This window comes from Triturus cristatus, chromosome 5_2 (assembly GCF_964204655.1).
Source record: "Triturus cristatus chromosome 5_2, aTriCri1.1, whole genome shotgun sequence".
Classification (NCBI taxonomy): Eukaryota; Metazoa; Chordata; class Amphibia; order Caudata; family Salamandridae; genus Triturus; species Triturus cristatus.
This window is the reverse complement of record NC_140588.1, coordinates 205218824-205235740: the sequence shown is the minus strand read 5'-3', so window position 1 is coordinate 205235740 and position 16917 is coordinate 205218824.

The following is a 16917-nucleotide window of genomic DNA, read 5'->3' as shown; positions in this document are numbered from 1 at the left end:
CTTCTACTAAACACACCCTTTCCCACAGCGATGAATTTTAAAATCCCCTGCAAACAGGAAGAAAATATGAGTAACCTGTTTTTTTCCGAATTCTTTCAGGAAGCACAGTAGACTGGTTGGGTGTTCTGTTCGCTCTTCTCGGACAAAAGAATTATAAACATTTACCACCAATATTGGTCCTTCATTTTTAAACACCAGTTTTACCACCAATAAATTATAGGACACTGTGTCTATTGGGGTGGCAGTACAAGGCAATTCGATTGCTAAAAGAGTCAATAATCTGCCCCTAGCTCTTCCCACAGGCGATGGTGATGCACCTTGGAAAAGGGTGAGAAACACTCCAAATAGAACAAGTTATCCAGGTCCCAAGTTACCTGCATGGTGACTATACAGTTACTCGCGAGAGCACTCCACCATCTAATATCATCCCTTTTCACCACCAGCACTGCTATATTCCAACTCACTATATTCCACTTACTCTTTTTAACCGGCTGTATCTCAAGCCTTTGGTGAAGCTTCATCTCGCATCTACTCCCAGGGGCATTTTTCTTGGGACTAGCACCCCCTTGCAGAGAACTCAGTCAGTAATTTTCCTCTAAGCTAGTCAAGGGAGCAAACCTGTTCTCTAGGGTTTCCTTAAGCTAAGTCAGATTCCCCGCCCTCCTGGGTTGGCTCACTAAGAGGGATTCATTTTCCTTGCTTCTGAAGGAAGGAGCAGGTAAAAAATTTGGTAGGGGATGGACTCATCTCGAAGGTCAAATGGTATTGTGTTTGTCTACCAAATATGAAATCCTCTGTAAACCTGAGATAGCTAAAAATGACCTCTACACAATCTCCATCTATACCTTTCCCCTTATTCCCTACTCACCCCACTCTCCGTACCATAATTATATGAGTTGATAAGAGAGGGCCCTTCTCTATATTTTGGTTGCACCAGTATTCAACTTTACAAAAAAGGTCTGCTGTGGATTTCAACCCCCCTACCTTGATCTGGAGTAGTCCAACTAAAGTCCCTGCAAGTAGGACTGCTTCAGGATGTAGATGTAACTTTATTGCATTTCCCTCCCTGGTACCCGGTGGCCCTGTGGGATTTAATGGCAATCACTTAAGGTTCACCCCCAATAGGATCTCCCCTGGCTTAGGACCGTTTTTATCACCCAATGCATACAAATTCTTCATACCTCTCTTTTGGGGAATGGTTCACACTGCAGTTGTCGCACTAAGGCGAAAGAATTTGGACAGACCATCAGCATTGGCGTATTCTGTACCAGGGCGGTGATCCACCGTAAAATCCATTCCCTGTAGGGAGATGGACAACCTCAACATTTTTGAGCTCTCACATCTCATCAGCATCAACCATCTGAGGGACCTGTGGTCTGTCTGAACCCGGAAGTAAGTCCCAAACAAGTAGAGCCTAAGCTTTTTCAGCACCCAGAACACAGGAAGAGTTTCTCGTTCAATTGCACTCCACCTCTGTTCCCTGGGAGGTAGCCTTCTACTAATGAAACCTACAAATTGGTCCAAGCATTTGTCGTGCAATTGTGAGAGAACTGCACCTAGACCATGCTTTGAAGTATCTGTTGGCACATCAAATTCTTGGGAGAAATTGGGTGCCTTAAGCACGAGCACATGGCAGATTTCAAGGCATCAAAAGTGATGTGACAGCAGCCATCATTCCAGATTACTTTCCTTGGCTGCTTCCTTGCATTTAGCTCAGTGAAGGGGGAAACAATGGTGCCATACCCTTTGACAAACTGCCTGTAGTCCCCGGTGAGACATAAGAAGGCCCTCACCTCTGTCTGGGTCTTGGGGGGCTCCCAACAGTGGTGGCTCCTGCGCTATGGCAGAGGAGTGTCGCTCCACTGCTTTCAAGCAGTGCGGGAAGAGGAAACATAACATGATATTAACTTTCAGTTATTATAATGTTATATTTCCTTTGCAGGCAGGAGGGTGGGTGGGGCTGCTCTGCTCACAGAGCAGGGCAGGGGCAGGGTGCTTTGCCCACTCAAGTGCACAATGACTGTTTGGTCGGCCCTCTCGGGCTGCCCAAAGCAGCCATGCACAATTCCCTGTTCTCCATACAGGCTGCATTACAGCCTGCATGGAGAACATGCCCACCTCTACAGCCCCTGGCTGAGCGCCGTGTCACAGTGTTCAGACCAGTCACAACCCTCCATTGGAGCATTGTGATTGACTTAGGGGTGGGAGCCTGGCTGCCTGCTTCCTGTTCCTGGAAGCGAACTCAGGAGAGCAGGAGCACAGAAGACGAGGGACCCGGCATTGAGGTAAGTTTTTTTTTATATGTAAACCCCGCTCCCCATGTGACACCTCCCGTGAACCCCCGCAACACTCTACGCTTTTGCACCCCCCACCCGTGAGCCATGCCAACCGCCCCTGACTCCCAAACAGAATTATGTCAATCTTAGGCTTTATGGGCACCACCTGGCTGCTTCCTACCTGGTGCCCTAAGTACACCACATACCGCTGCCCTATCTGTCACTTACTGGCTTTGTCACTGAGGCCTTCCTCCAGCTCCTCTGGGGACAGACTTCTAGAAGACACGCTGCTGCCAGGTCTGGAGGGCCCTTCCCCAGCTAGCACATCTTGAGCTCCAAACTCCCCTTGCTGGTTCTGTACATGCAGATCCACATCCACATTTCCTTTCACCCTAGCCTCTCTGGCTTTCCACCAGGCCCCTAAAGCCTTCTACAGCTCCTCCTCCCTAGCTGAGCTCCTCATGGGACATCCAGAGCTTCTGCAGAATCTCTTGAGCTGATCTACTTTGTAACTACTCAACATTTGAATGTCAAACTCCAATTCTGCAGCCTCACTTGCTGGTTTACCACTTAGAGACATGGTGCGTGGATACTACATAGAACCAAAAAAACACAGAATGTGGTTGCGTAATGGTCTGCACTATATGAGTAGTATACAACAATTATTGTGGGTCAAGAACAAATACAAGTTTAATCCTCACCGCTGACCACCAATGTTGGAAATGTGGGTCTTAAGTTGGCAGAGGTATGCACCATTGTCCAAGTAGGGACCCTGGCTTCTAGTCAGGGTAAGGGAGTTACACACTTTAGATAACCCTTGCTCACCCCATGGTAGCTTTGCACGAGCAGACAGGCTTATCCCAAAGGCAATATGTAAAGTATTTGTATCCAAACACACAGTAACACAGTGAAAACACCACAAATGAACACCTCACCAGTTTAGAAAAATAAAGTATCTTTATCTAAACCAAACAAGGCCAAAATGATGAAAATCCAACATACATGTATCAAGATATCACTTTTAGAACCTTACTTCAAAAATAGAACTTGTAGAAGCAAATAGCTCCACCTGGGGCTATTACGATGACATAAATGCTGTGCCTATCACCATCTGTATCAGGCCTCACAGGCATCCAAACTAGAGTCACATCTAGTAAGTTCTCAAGTACTTCCCTACCCTCACCACCAAGACATTGCAACAAAAGTACATTTTTCCTTTCTGCACTATGATTTGTGCCACCCACATTCCAGAATAGCTCCCAAACTTCCACTTGCTCCATCTAACTACAGGTTTGCCAGGGCTACACAAACAGAATTGGGGAGGTGGTACATTCTGCATTTTCTAAATGAAAAACACAAAGCTATTTTAAGGTGCGCCTATCAACGTTTACACTCTGATGACAGGCAGAGTACCTAAGTAGTGTCAGTAAAACCTCTGACTCCTTATTTGGCTGATGAGGCTATCACCGTTTACACTCCCACCTTCATGAGACAGGCAAACAGTCAATAATGAAGTAAGCTTATCATTGTGATGGAACAAGTTTGTCAATAAAACTTGTATCGCTCAGCTTTTATTGAAAAAATGGTGTGCCTGTCACCGTCATTATCAGAATTCACAGTCATCAACATTGTTGTACAACACGTAAATGCTGTGCCTATCACCATCTTTATCAGGCCTCACAGGCATCCAAACTAGAACTTCTTTCAGATATTATGCAACAATGGTGTTCCTGTCACCATTTTAATCAGGACTCACAGGCATACAAAAAGGCTGCTTTCTACTGTGATTCTTCTTGCACCACCTTGAACACAATCCACTGCTCACATGTTAAATCGGGGCTGCCGCTTCAATGTAATCCCATGCTAAATTCAGCAAAGCTGTCTTTTTCTGATGAAAGCACCCCCATATCACTTTGAAAAGAGATGCTATCCCATTAAAAAAACTGAACCATTCAACTGTGCGACGGTATCTACATGTGATGAGGAAGCAAGAGAGCTGTTCTCTAAACTTTTCCACACGCAACAGTTCAAACATGAGGCAAAGACATGCGAGAGTCGACTCACCATCCGCTCTCACTCAGAAATGCCCCTAAACGGCAATTTGAACTCAGTGGCAGTAACAGTACGAACCTGTGCGGTTCCATTTGATTATTCCTGTAAAATCACCCAATGAAGGAAGTTACGGTAAGCAACTTCTTATTTAACTTCGCCTAATGTTTGCTTCACACGAGGGTTTCTTCCTCAAAGAGTCCCCACAATCTCCTCACCTGCAGATCTCCAACATGTACTGGCTACCAACCATCACAACCACTTTATCTGCTTGGGAGTTACTCTCTTCACTCAATTGGACCCCATCCTCTGTCACCAGTGTCACGTACCAATTCAACACTCTAGACAGGGAAGTGATATAGTACAAGAGTGCTTTATTGAACACCCCAGCTGGACTTTTCCCTCGCACCAACTTTCGCTCTTTAAGAGCTCCCTTCAACATTCTACTAGAACCTTTGAGCTTGTGGCCAGCTTGTGGCTCACAAGCAGCTCACGGATGTCATGAGCTAAATGCGGCAGTATGATACATCACAGATGGCTCCTGTAACTCAAGTCTCCTAAAGATGCACAAAATGTGTCACCTCAGGTTATTGGTTATAACATTTTCGATGTAGTTGATCATTTCAGAGTGAGATGGTTTTCTGTAGGAGCAAGGCTTTGGGTCAGCATGGGCCTCTCTTCTACCCAACTTCAGATGGTAACCATCAGATCCCAGATCTGGCAACATGTAAGTCATTCCACATGACCCCCTCGAGAAAGTCTAGAATTCCGGTGAAAAAAGCAGCTTTAATAGATAACTTTTGTTTAACATCACATTATATTTTCCAAGTTCTGCTTGCGTGGATGATGGGGCATGTTTCAGCTTAAGATCCATTTGGATTTCTACATACTGTGTGACGCAGAGAGGGATACATGCTGTCACTTGTTTGTATAAAACACATTTGATGTTTAAACACTTCTCGGATCGTCTTAGAGAGATTGTTCACTGTTAACATTTTGGATATGGTGTCAGAATATTGGAACCAAAATATTGTTCAACATATTGTTTAGAAAAACTAGATCACCACATTGAAGCTAATAGAAAGAAATCTAGACCCAATGGGATGATATTTTGGAACTGATTTTCAGGATATAATATTGCTGTTATACAAAAGTATACTAACAGTATTGTGAAATTCAGCCACATTTTGAGTGTCAAAGACACTCTGAACAAGGCCACTTTGCCCTGTGCATATTCACAAAGCTTTCTTATATGTGTATGTGTGAAGCTACTACTGGAAATTTGGTAGTATGTCAGGGGAAAGTCAGGCCTACTCTCAGAAAAAAACAAAGTGAATTGGGCCCCTAGATGCTCGAGCCACAATATGATCCTGAAAACTGAACGTGTGACCCACCCAAAGCTGCGAGGATCCTATATTACAACATAATTAAGTCCGTAGCGAATGATAGCAAAAATATAAAGTGAAACATGCAAATTCTAGAAACATGTCAATGAAATTGTGAGAGGCTGGCCTGGTATATGATGTCCACTAATGTAAGCGGGGATCTTGCACCAGTCCGGACAACCCTTGTGGTGATTTAAGAGGTCTCAGACAACCTTAGAAAGCTATCCAAGTGGTAGCTGTGGAGAACAGCCTACAGGCATAGTCTTGAAGGAGTGTAAAGCAGCTTGTTTTACCAGAATGCAATCTTATAGTATAAATTAAATGAAAGACAACTACACAAGCTATTTAAAATAATGTGTATTTAATTTATAATACTCTCTATTACATTTCAGTATCTCCCACACAGAGATATACACAAAGCACACAATATTATAACAAATAAATCACACTAATTCACAGTGGGACCCAGGGGAGGACCAAACCATATACTAAAAAAGTGGTATAAGAACCACAACTTGAGTCAGGACAATATCGAGAGGACGTAGAATTGCTGGGACCCCAAGAAACCACCCAAGGTGAGTAGATAGGGACCCCATTGAGAGCGTGTGCAGTTCAAGTACACGACCGCGTGCTCCATACAAGTCTATGTACAAGTCAAGGTTGGAATTTCAAAGATTAGGGGTCCTTCCCAGTGGACTTCGATGAAACCCCGTGGAAAAAAAAGAAGGTTGGAGAGCCACCCGTGGATACCGAAGTACCCAAGTTGCCTATTCCAGGGAAGCTTGGTGCGTAGGTATGAAGTGGCGTCGGAAACCACTGTCCAACCCAATCGAGGACTTCAAAGAAGAGCCGCTGCTGGAAGTGGAGAAAGTGTCCGTTGGAATCCAAATGTAGATTCTCGTTGAGGAGTACCTGAAAGCAAAGGGGACAGAGTCTGGGTTACTTGAAAGTGACCAGGGGCTCGGTAGATGAAAGTCCACCATTGTCGGGTGCTTCAGTATATTTGACGGTGTCCTTGTCTCTGCAGCTGCAGGGACTAGGCAATATTGAGGATGACCAGGACCCGGATGCAAGCTGTCTCACAAAGGATGTCGAGTGCTGCGGGGTCGGTGTCCGGCGGGAGCACAAACAAGCATTGGCAAAAGCAACGCCCGCAGGAAGTCAAGGAAGTGTACAGTTTGGACCAGCAGGGGAGTCAGGGCAAGCCCAGAGCAATCAGGGGAGCCCAAGGAAAACAGAGATGACCCACAATTGGACCCACAGGCTGGAGCAAAGGAGTCGCAAGAGGACCTAGGGCAGCTTTACAAACAACAGGCCTAAAGTAGATCTTTGTAGAAATGGTCGCCAGAGGTTGGGGCTACTCGGAGCCCAATGCACTTGTCAAAGGACTGCCAACAAGCACATGCACTTGCAAAAGTATGCAGTGCACAGGGGTTTGGGTATTGCAGCCCCCACAAGGGATTCTGACCTCAGACTTGGTGAGAGGGCAGCTGGGGCCTCAAGGGATGTAGAAACCCACCTCCTGTGTTACTGAAACATTCGGAGTCCAGATGAGCTTGGGATCATCAGACCGGTCAGCAGTGCTCCGGTACCTGCGAATGCAGGGTAGCGACTCCTTCACTCCAAGGGAGATTATCTTCAGGTGTCCTGGATGCTCCACAGGCCGTACATGGATCCAGTATGGTGCACAGGCACAGATGATACAGCAGACTGAGAGGAAGACAAAGTCAGTCCCAAACGAAGTAAAGCGAAGTTCAGAGTGCCCAGACGGTCAAAGTGCAGTGGTTTCAGTTCTGAATCTTTTGCACAATGAATCTAGGGTCCTACAACCAGATAAGTCCTTAATTACCCACGACAGAGGGTTGGAAAGATTCAGGGGACCCTCCCAGGGGAGGGTCTGGTGAGGGGGAGGTTTCTCCCATGTCCTTTGTCCAGTTTCGTGCCACTTGACATATCTCCAAACGTGTGACTTTTTCTCACGTGTGAAAATCTGGATAACTATGACTGCGCTTGCTTTCCTGGAGTATACCTAGAAGTATTTATGAATTACTTACACCTCAAATGTTGCTTCAAATGTATGAGTAATCTTGTTGGAACAATTTTACATCTTTTTCTCGACCTTTAATGAATTTGGTTAATTGTATGAGAAGCAGAAGTAGGTAGCATTTTTTCTCTGTATACTGGTTAAAGGACTAGTTAGTATTCTTCCAGCATGACTGCTATATCTCAAAACAAAAACACAGCACAACAAAAACCTACGAGGAGACAGAATACAAAAAAGCAATCACAACAAAATGCAGCATAACACATCAGCAATAGAATATCAAAAAAACCACAGCACAAGAAATTAAATTGACAACACAGTAAAAACCACACACCACTATAATGCAACACAAACACAAAACAGCAACTCAAAAAAACACTTAAAAAACAAAATTACAACAGAACAATATAATAGAATATTACATAATTCTTCCACAACAATACAGCTAAACATGCAAGAACACATAGAACAATTTCAACACAAAACATGCTACAAAAATGCAACAGTAACAACACACAACCAATACTTTTCCCCAGAAACCACAACACTACAATGCAACCAAACAACAATGCATTTCATTAACAATAGCACATATGGACAAAACACAGTGACAGCACGAAACTAAAGCACATCACATCTAAAACACAATGCACCACAACAATGCAACCTATCACAGAACAAAAACAAAACATAATTGTATTGCTGTGATGATGTGTTATTATTTTCTTGTTGTCATGGGTTGAATGAGTGTGTGCCACTCTCATGAGTTTTATTGTTGGACTATTTTGGGTGTTTGACATGTTGATATGTGTGGTTGTGCTGATGTCTTGATGTATTTTGTGTTTCTTGGTTGTGTTGTATCGTTGTGTTGTCATTGTACTTATATGTTTTGTTTGTGTGATGCCTTTTGTTAGTGTGTTCTATTACATTCTCTCTTAGTTGTATTTTTGTGTTGGACTGTGGTTTAGTTTTTTCACTGTTGTGTTGTTGGGATCTGTTTGTGTATTGTATTTTGCTTATTTTGTTGTATAGTTGTGTGCATTAGTTATTGTGCTGTTGTGTTGAACTCTATTTGTTTCTTGAACTGTTGTGATGTTGGGATGTGACTGTATTTGAGTGTGTTGATTATTTCTGTTGTTTTCCATTGCTGCTTCATTCTTGTGGGGCAATAAGCACTGGCCTGTTTAACACTAAGGGGGATATTCTCAAGAACGTGTGTTAATCATCGCAAAATCAGCGTAACGCAACTTTGCATATTGCAGTTTATCGCGGGAAAATAACACTGTGTTAACGTTGTATTCTCAACCCGGTGGCACCATGCGATAGTCTCACGAGAACGCACCAAATGACTGTGATAAAATCAACACGAGGCCGAAAAAATGCGAAAAACTTACACAAAAAATGTTGCGATGCCCCAAATCGCGATACAAAAATCAGCGATAACCAGTGACAGGCCTGCAATTCCCACGCGTCATGGCGGAAAATGCACTATAACAGCAACAAAAAAACCACACCCAAAGCAAAAGAAACTGCGTAGCACCATAGATGCACCCAGACTGAGAACAGAGGACAACTCCAACCCCACAAGCCCCATGGAGGACCAGCCAGAAACCCCATGGCCAGGGAAGGGGAAGGAGAAGAGGAAGAGGAAGATGGGGTTCAGTCCGGCGGAAAACTAGATCATCGTCACGGAGGTGATAGAACACTACCAACAACTGTTCGTCACCTCCACTGTGTCATTGGCAAAACAAACGGATATATGGCAGTCCATCGTGAACAACGTGAATGCAGTCAGAGTGTCGAGGAGGTCAATGGAGGAGGTCAAGAGGTGCTGGCATGATGTGAATAGCCAAACCAAGCAGAAACTCGCTGCCAACCGGAAGGCAGAAACAGCGACCAGAGGTGAGAGTCCTGCACCACAGGAGGAGCTGGATGAGCTGGAGGAAATGGTGGCCACAGTCATCAGTGTGAAGACGGTGGCAGGAGTTGGGGGTCCGGACACAGCTCGATATGACCTGACCCAACAGCAGCAGGGTAACAACCAGGAACTGGGGGGACAGGGGGAGATGGGCACAATTGCACACATGCACAATTATGTGTAGCACACTGCACACCCACAATGATTGTGGAACATGTCCCTGATACCCTTGGCACACTGCAGCACACATAGAAACACCAAGTAGGCCCCCGTCCACTATGTGCACAAAGGGGCCCCCCTCCCTATCACCAATCTCACAACCTACCCATGCACATGTGCTGCATCCAGCAAAGCAGCAGGTCTGTGAGCCACACTGACAATGCAAGTGACACTGCACGACCGATAGCATGGCTGCAGTCAAAATACATGACATGACATGGTGCACGGCACGACACTGAGATGGCCCAGTGTGAATCACATCCTCAAAGGAGCAGGTCACACTCTGACACATCCACGTGCACATACAACCCCTGACGTCAACAACACATCTGCTGACAAACAATGCACAAGAGTACAAAAACCTCCAAGAGCTCAGATGACCCAAATCGCCAACGTCTCAGCACCGTAAAAGCACACAAGTCAAAGGCACACAGCCTCAAAGGGATGAGGGGCTGCTAAATCAGAACTGCAGGGGTGACTCACCCACAATGGAGCACACACACATAGCAATCACAGCACATCAACATTGACGACAATGTGGTAGAAAGTGCAACACTTTCACTACAGGACAGAGGACACAACTGGTGCCGCTTGTGCGTAGAAACTGGCCAATCACATCTGCCATAGCTGGAAACTGTGAGATGATAATGTACGAGTACAACCTCACATCCGGCATAAAGTCAAAATGTCCACTGTCTCCCTTCAAATATACAGCTCCTCCAAAACAGTCACAATATACATTGTCATGCAGTCTGAATGTAAACATGTACAATGCGTCTACATACATGGAACACACTGTTAACCTGCACCTCCCATTTACATTGCAGAGGGATAATCAACACCTCCTGCAGAGCAGACCAGACCAGACATCTCTTCAGTGATGATGATGAAGACCCCATGGCCAGCTGCCCAGACACCCTCCAACGGCTCGTGGTCAGCCTCCGCACCCCACCTCCAGGAGCAGGGCAGCCCAGCTGAATCTAGGTGACCCCACCCCCTACACAGCCCACACAGCAGGAAGCACCCGCGACCACGGCTGGCTCCCACCATCTCGCAGAAAAACACATGGCATTCCAACGCCATGTGTTAGACTGCCAGAGGTGGCTGGCTGAACAGGTGCAGGTGGGTTTCAATCTCATGGCAGCCAAACTTGATGCCATATGTCGGTGTATGAGTCCCATCAGGGACCACTTACAGTCCCTAACGGACACCCACAGTCGGTACCATGCTCTACAACACTCTTTGGCTGACCTTGCTGGAGCCATTACTCGGATACAAGAACTGTCTAGTCAGACAGGCTCCAGCTGGGAGTTGGGACACATGCGGAGGACAATGGAGAACATGGAGCGGATGCAGGCTGGAGGGATGGCTGCCACGAATGTACACCAGCGAGATGTAGCTGGGATCTTCCATGCCCTGCATTACCTCATCTTGCCATTGCTGCCACAGAGCCTGTCCCAGATGACTTCTGCAGGAACTTCGACACACACACCTTCGCCCCCTGATGTGTCAGTGGCACACAGTGAGGCAGTCATACCACCTCCGCCCCCTGATGTGCCAGTGGCACACAGTGAGGCAGCCATAACACACACCTGACACACCTGACACAGAAGACATATCAGAGGACTAAGATGTTGATGGTAATGACTCTGTGTGGGAAAGGAGGTTGTAGCATTCATCCCTGCCATATGGCCTGTTCCTGCTTGGTTCAGCCCTCTGCATCATGCCCTGGAACAACACCTTTCACTGTCCCCCGAAACACTCTGTGACATTAACCTGGACCCCGACATGGATTGTCATATCTGCTCTGGTTACCAATGACACAGCAATCAGGCTGCGGACTGAACTCTACCTCTTCCGATTAACTTATCATTCCCCAAAGGACTCTGGTTGGCCCTCCCCTGGGCCACCATGTAATGTGTGGTTTGCATGGCCATGTACTTCCCCAGCTCTGACACACCACAGAAGGTAAATAAAACATTCCAAATCACACAGATGTGTCATGTCTATGTTCAATCAAGTATAAAAGAATGGTAGAATGTATGGACATTGATTGCATAAAAAGGTACACCCCGGGAAATGACATCAATACGCATGTTTGAGCCTGACCCACATGGCCAATTAGATGACTGTGAAGGTGTGACCTAGCTGTGGCCTCCTTGCTCATGAACAACAATCTTGCAACCCCCCCAATGTAGCCCCACGTCCGTGTATTAAATAGAGCTGTGTGTAAACATGTCAAATTTGGTAGCAGGCCCAAAGTAGTGTCCCCCATCACATGTGACAACAGAACATCTCTTCACATACCTACTTACACTCAACTGTGTGGTCACAGCCTGTTTTGATGGATCATATTGATTCACATGGCAAGAAGTTGGACACCATACTCACATTGCTGAAGACAAGTAAGAGCACAGGTCTACCAGCAACTATCCCAACCCCAATGTCTGGCTCACAGAGGTGGAGCTGTCAATAGGGACTCACCCCCAAGTGAAATGCATCAGTCAGTCCCTCCCGGTGTACGGACAATGCTCATTGAGGCACACGATTTGTTATTCTAATCAACACTCATCACAGTTGAACACTAGTGAAGTTGCCAAGACTTTTTTAGCATGTGCGTGTCAGTACAGTCAAGACAAGGGCCACAACATGCAGACCAATGCTTCAGACACTAAAAGGCAGCATAGGAACATGTAGAAGTGCAAGAAATGGGAGGCAAAAATGAACACCAATCATTACGGATGGCAACGGTCTCTGCCCATCTTGCCTTACTGGACGAGTCATGTGATGTTTGTCGTATGCCAATTGCCCCGTGTCAAGGGACACAACTCACAGCCCATGGGATCTGCATAGTGCTGTGCCACCAGACTGTAATGACTGTCTGCTCTGCTGACAGTGAGCAGGTGAAAGGGTCCAACAAGGTCGCATGTAGTACTACATTGCCATGTGTGTACTCTCCCTCCAACAGTATGTCAGATTTAGGAACGTTGCCAAACGACACTGTGCAGCTCCGCCCATGGGACTGCCTCATATTGCACAGGTGTGTGGCAACACGCGTAGGGGCATGCACATGCATTTTGAGTCCAGGCGAATGCAGACATGTCCACTGTTGTGGTGGGATATGTAACCATTCCTCCGAGATGCAACAAGGTGTTGGGACCTGTGCTCTGGGTTACAACCAGCTGTGGCTGCAGGAACGTAGTTACTCATCCAAGAATGCAAGCGCAGCTTCCTGGGTAATCAGTTCCAAGAGTACGTCGTTGTCGACTTCAACGAACACGAGGGAGAGCCAATCCATTAACTGGTCTGGACAGATGTACTCCGTCCACGCTGTTTCAGCAATCCGTAAAACAGCCCAATAGGGGAGCGCCTCGATGTGGTCACTGCACACAAGGACTTGTGCAATCTCCCATGCCAAACTGCCAGCACATACGCCAAATATCAAGGCATCCCATGCACGGGTATCATGGTTACACTTCTGGTCGTGGGCCAACAGGGGGCGCACACACAAGTCATAATCCAGTTCTGCTACCGTTGTGTTGGATAGGGAGAGATCCGTGGGCCACTCGAATGTGCATGATCGACTGTGGAACCAGAGCTGGACGCAGGTGACGTACGCAAAATGGAAGCTCAGAAGGTAACTGATTCGCAATACTGCCAGTGGCAGTGCTCCCAACAAATGCAGTATACGTGCACGGTACAGTTTCCACGTGACAGACGTTGTGCATGTGCCCTGGATGTACCGCCATTGTATTGGTGGCTCTCGTAGAACCGGCATCTCTCTATCTCTTTCTCTCTCTCTCCCTCTCACTGTCCTTTGATAAGCGCATGACACACCTTCTTATCTTGAATTTTGTCTTCCAGGCTGTGACTTACAGTTTGTCCAGTGAAAACCCACCATGACTCTTTAAAATAGTTGGTTTGAGTTAAATTTGAATGGAATATTTTGTTTGGAATTTCAATGATGAGTTAATGATTCTCCATTTTCTGACCACACATGGATGTTAATTGTTGTAATTGTTCGACATCAGGCGAATTGTTTTGTTCAGGATTTCGTAAAGTTGATGTGAAGTATCTTTGTCCAGGGTGGGGGGGTGCCTGGGGTTGGGCCCCGGGGGGGAGGGGGGGCCTGTGGCTGGTGGCAGTGCGTGGTGTGGTCCTCTTGGGTGTCTGAGCTGCATGATCAGTAGCTCCATGGCATCTGTTGTTCTCTACGTGTTGCTCTGGGCTCCCTTTTATGGTGCAGGTTGTCGTCCGACTTAACACCAGGTAGGAGCAGGTGTTAAATACCTGCTGCTAACACGCCTTATCGCATGTTTTTTTATCTTATCGCCAATCTGGCTGGTCGCTGAGAATGTTGCAAAGTGGTGTTGTCGTGGCTTGTTGCGCGGGAACCCCTACTCTGCATCTCATTAGCGTTAGTTGCCGGTGTCATCTGTGGCGGTGTTTTTTGCGGCTGCTATCGCAGGGAAACTGGTGATGTCAGCTGTTAGCACCAGCTTGTGAATAGGGTGATTAATGTATCACCACTTTGGATGAGATAAAGTGCCGCTAACTCGGCGATAAACTCGGCGATAAGTCCTTGAGAATATGCCCCTGAGACTATCTAACAGTGCTGACGAAAAGTTTTTGTGATTGCCCCTGAGTTTTGCAAACAGTGTTTTGCTATTTTGAGTAGAGAATTCTGGACAGTTTTTCAAAATGGAAAATATGATCCTATCTACATTTTCCGTCATAATGTGCATCACATTTCAGTAATCTTTAGTGATATCTGGTGCAGCACAACTTTGTCACATGATAGTTGAGGAATAGGACCTCCTAGAATGGAAAGACACATGGACCCAAAATGCACTTCTCAGAATTCTACAATACCAAAAAACAAGAATGAGTGAATATTAGTATGGTCTTCTTCACCCTGAGTTTCATTCAAGCCACTTCATGTTGTACCCAAAAGAGAGACTAATTTATGTTAGCTGACTTGTAAATTTTAAAATTGTTTATTCTATTCTTCGTTTGTCTTTCTTCTTTTTCCTGTTCTCAGTATTAACTGTTGCCCAATTAACAAAACGTGTGTAAATCATCATTGCAGACTTATGTCTTTGACTAGTGTAGCTGTATAGATTTTGAGGATCCGGAAGCGGACATGCAAATCTGCCAAAAAGCAATATATGCAGCAGTGGGGTAAAGTAAAATGATGGGCCCACTTGCAGAATGTGAAGAGAAGGCCCCTGACTCTCCCATATCTCACAGATATTCATTGGCCTTGGGCAGAATGCCCCCCTCACGTCCTTGTAGGATGGGGTGCCCCCTGAAGGACTGGACTCCCCCTTGCGCCGCAGCAGCTGAAAGGGCCTGCGTTACACGCCTCTTGTGCAGATGTTCCTCTGTTCAGTTTAAGGCTTCAGATAGATTTTATTCATGAATCATTTAAATGGCGTTAGTTTAATTAAAAAAAAGAGAGTAGAAGGAAAAAGACCAGTTGGGAGCTCATTTATAAGAATTCAAAAGAGATTGATACCCTATAATCAGTGCAGACCTTTGCTACATGTATTAAACATACAATGCCTTCATGCCAGCGTTTACTATGGCAACGGGGACCATCTTAAAATATCCTCTTGTGAAGATAAATCTCGGTCACCAGACATTAAATTCAAAATCAATAACGTCATTTCGATCGAGAATGTGCTAATCTCAAAGAGGTGTTTACATTTTCACTGTTAAAACACATCTTGACCTTTCTAACGTAGAATTATAGCACCAAGACGTGCCGGACATGTTTGCTTACAAACGTTAGGTAACGGCCAAATCCTGTCCTCATCGTCCGAGGCCGGTGAAACCTGTGAATTAGGTCCTCAATATACAAGGAACGTTAACGACAAAGCCCCATAGCCAGGTGAAGATGTGGCACATGGCTTCATAATATCAACCAAAGAAAAGAGCAAGAAACTCATGAAAATCACTCCTGTACCTTAGATCTGGTTTCTATATTGTCAGATGTTTATATTCTCAAACTCTTCATGGACTCTTGAAACTGCAAAAAAACTGCGAAAAAAAGTTGAACATGATAAGATGATGCCTTATAGCTGTCTTAAAGCTAATGTATTTCAGACATAATTTCCACTTATCAGTTATTACCAATTCCTGGCTTGATCCTACAAGAAAGTCTGGCAGGCTGTTGATTGAGCCGCTGCTCCCCCTCCCCCCACCCCGGGCTGTATGTCTTTATGGATCTACAATTCACTCTCTGAAGACTGTAAAGCCATTTTAGATAGAACAACATTGTCCACAACATTGGACCGATCAAACTAAGCTCTAAGCAATGTTGTGCTTGGGAGGAGCATACATAATAATTGAAAAGTGAAGCACTGGGCAAAGCCATGCGCTTTGTACAGACTACATGGAAAGGCAGGCGCAGATTGTATGTAGGTACTAGTATCAATTTGACATTGAGAACTGATAGCATTGCCTCTAGCTTGGGCGGGGTAGGGGTGGGCGGGTTACAGGTTTGCCAAACATCTTGTTCAAAGCAAACGTCAAGTTTGTTGTCTTGTTTTTAGGCCAGCCTGATGACACCTATGTCTTCCTGACTCTCTTGTAGATCCAGTTGAGAGAATTTGCGTGACCAATGCCAATATCCCCATGTTCCATCATTCCTAATTTAAATTTTCGTGCCCAGATACCAAACGCTTTGAATCTATGGGATGCATTAACAGTTTGTTCTGAAGGTTAATAATAAAGGACATTTAAGTGACACTCGGGTTACAGTCGGCTACAACATTACTGTCCAGACACTTGTGGATCTCTAAATGGGTTGATTCAAGATTACGGTGAATCACTCTCCCTCCTTGTATATCCACACCCAAGGCAACTTAAGGAAGACTGAGAAGCAGGGCACAACCCTCTTCAGGCTCTGATTGGAAAATATATTTGGGGACAGTGGGTTGCTCTAACCCAGTGAACAAAATCCCAAATGCCATAAGGCAGACCCTGCCATCCTTTCAAGGATAAGAGAAGAATTCTGCAATC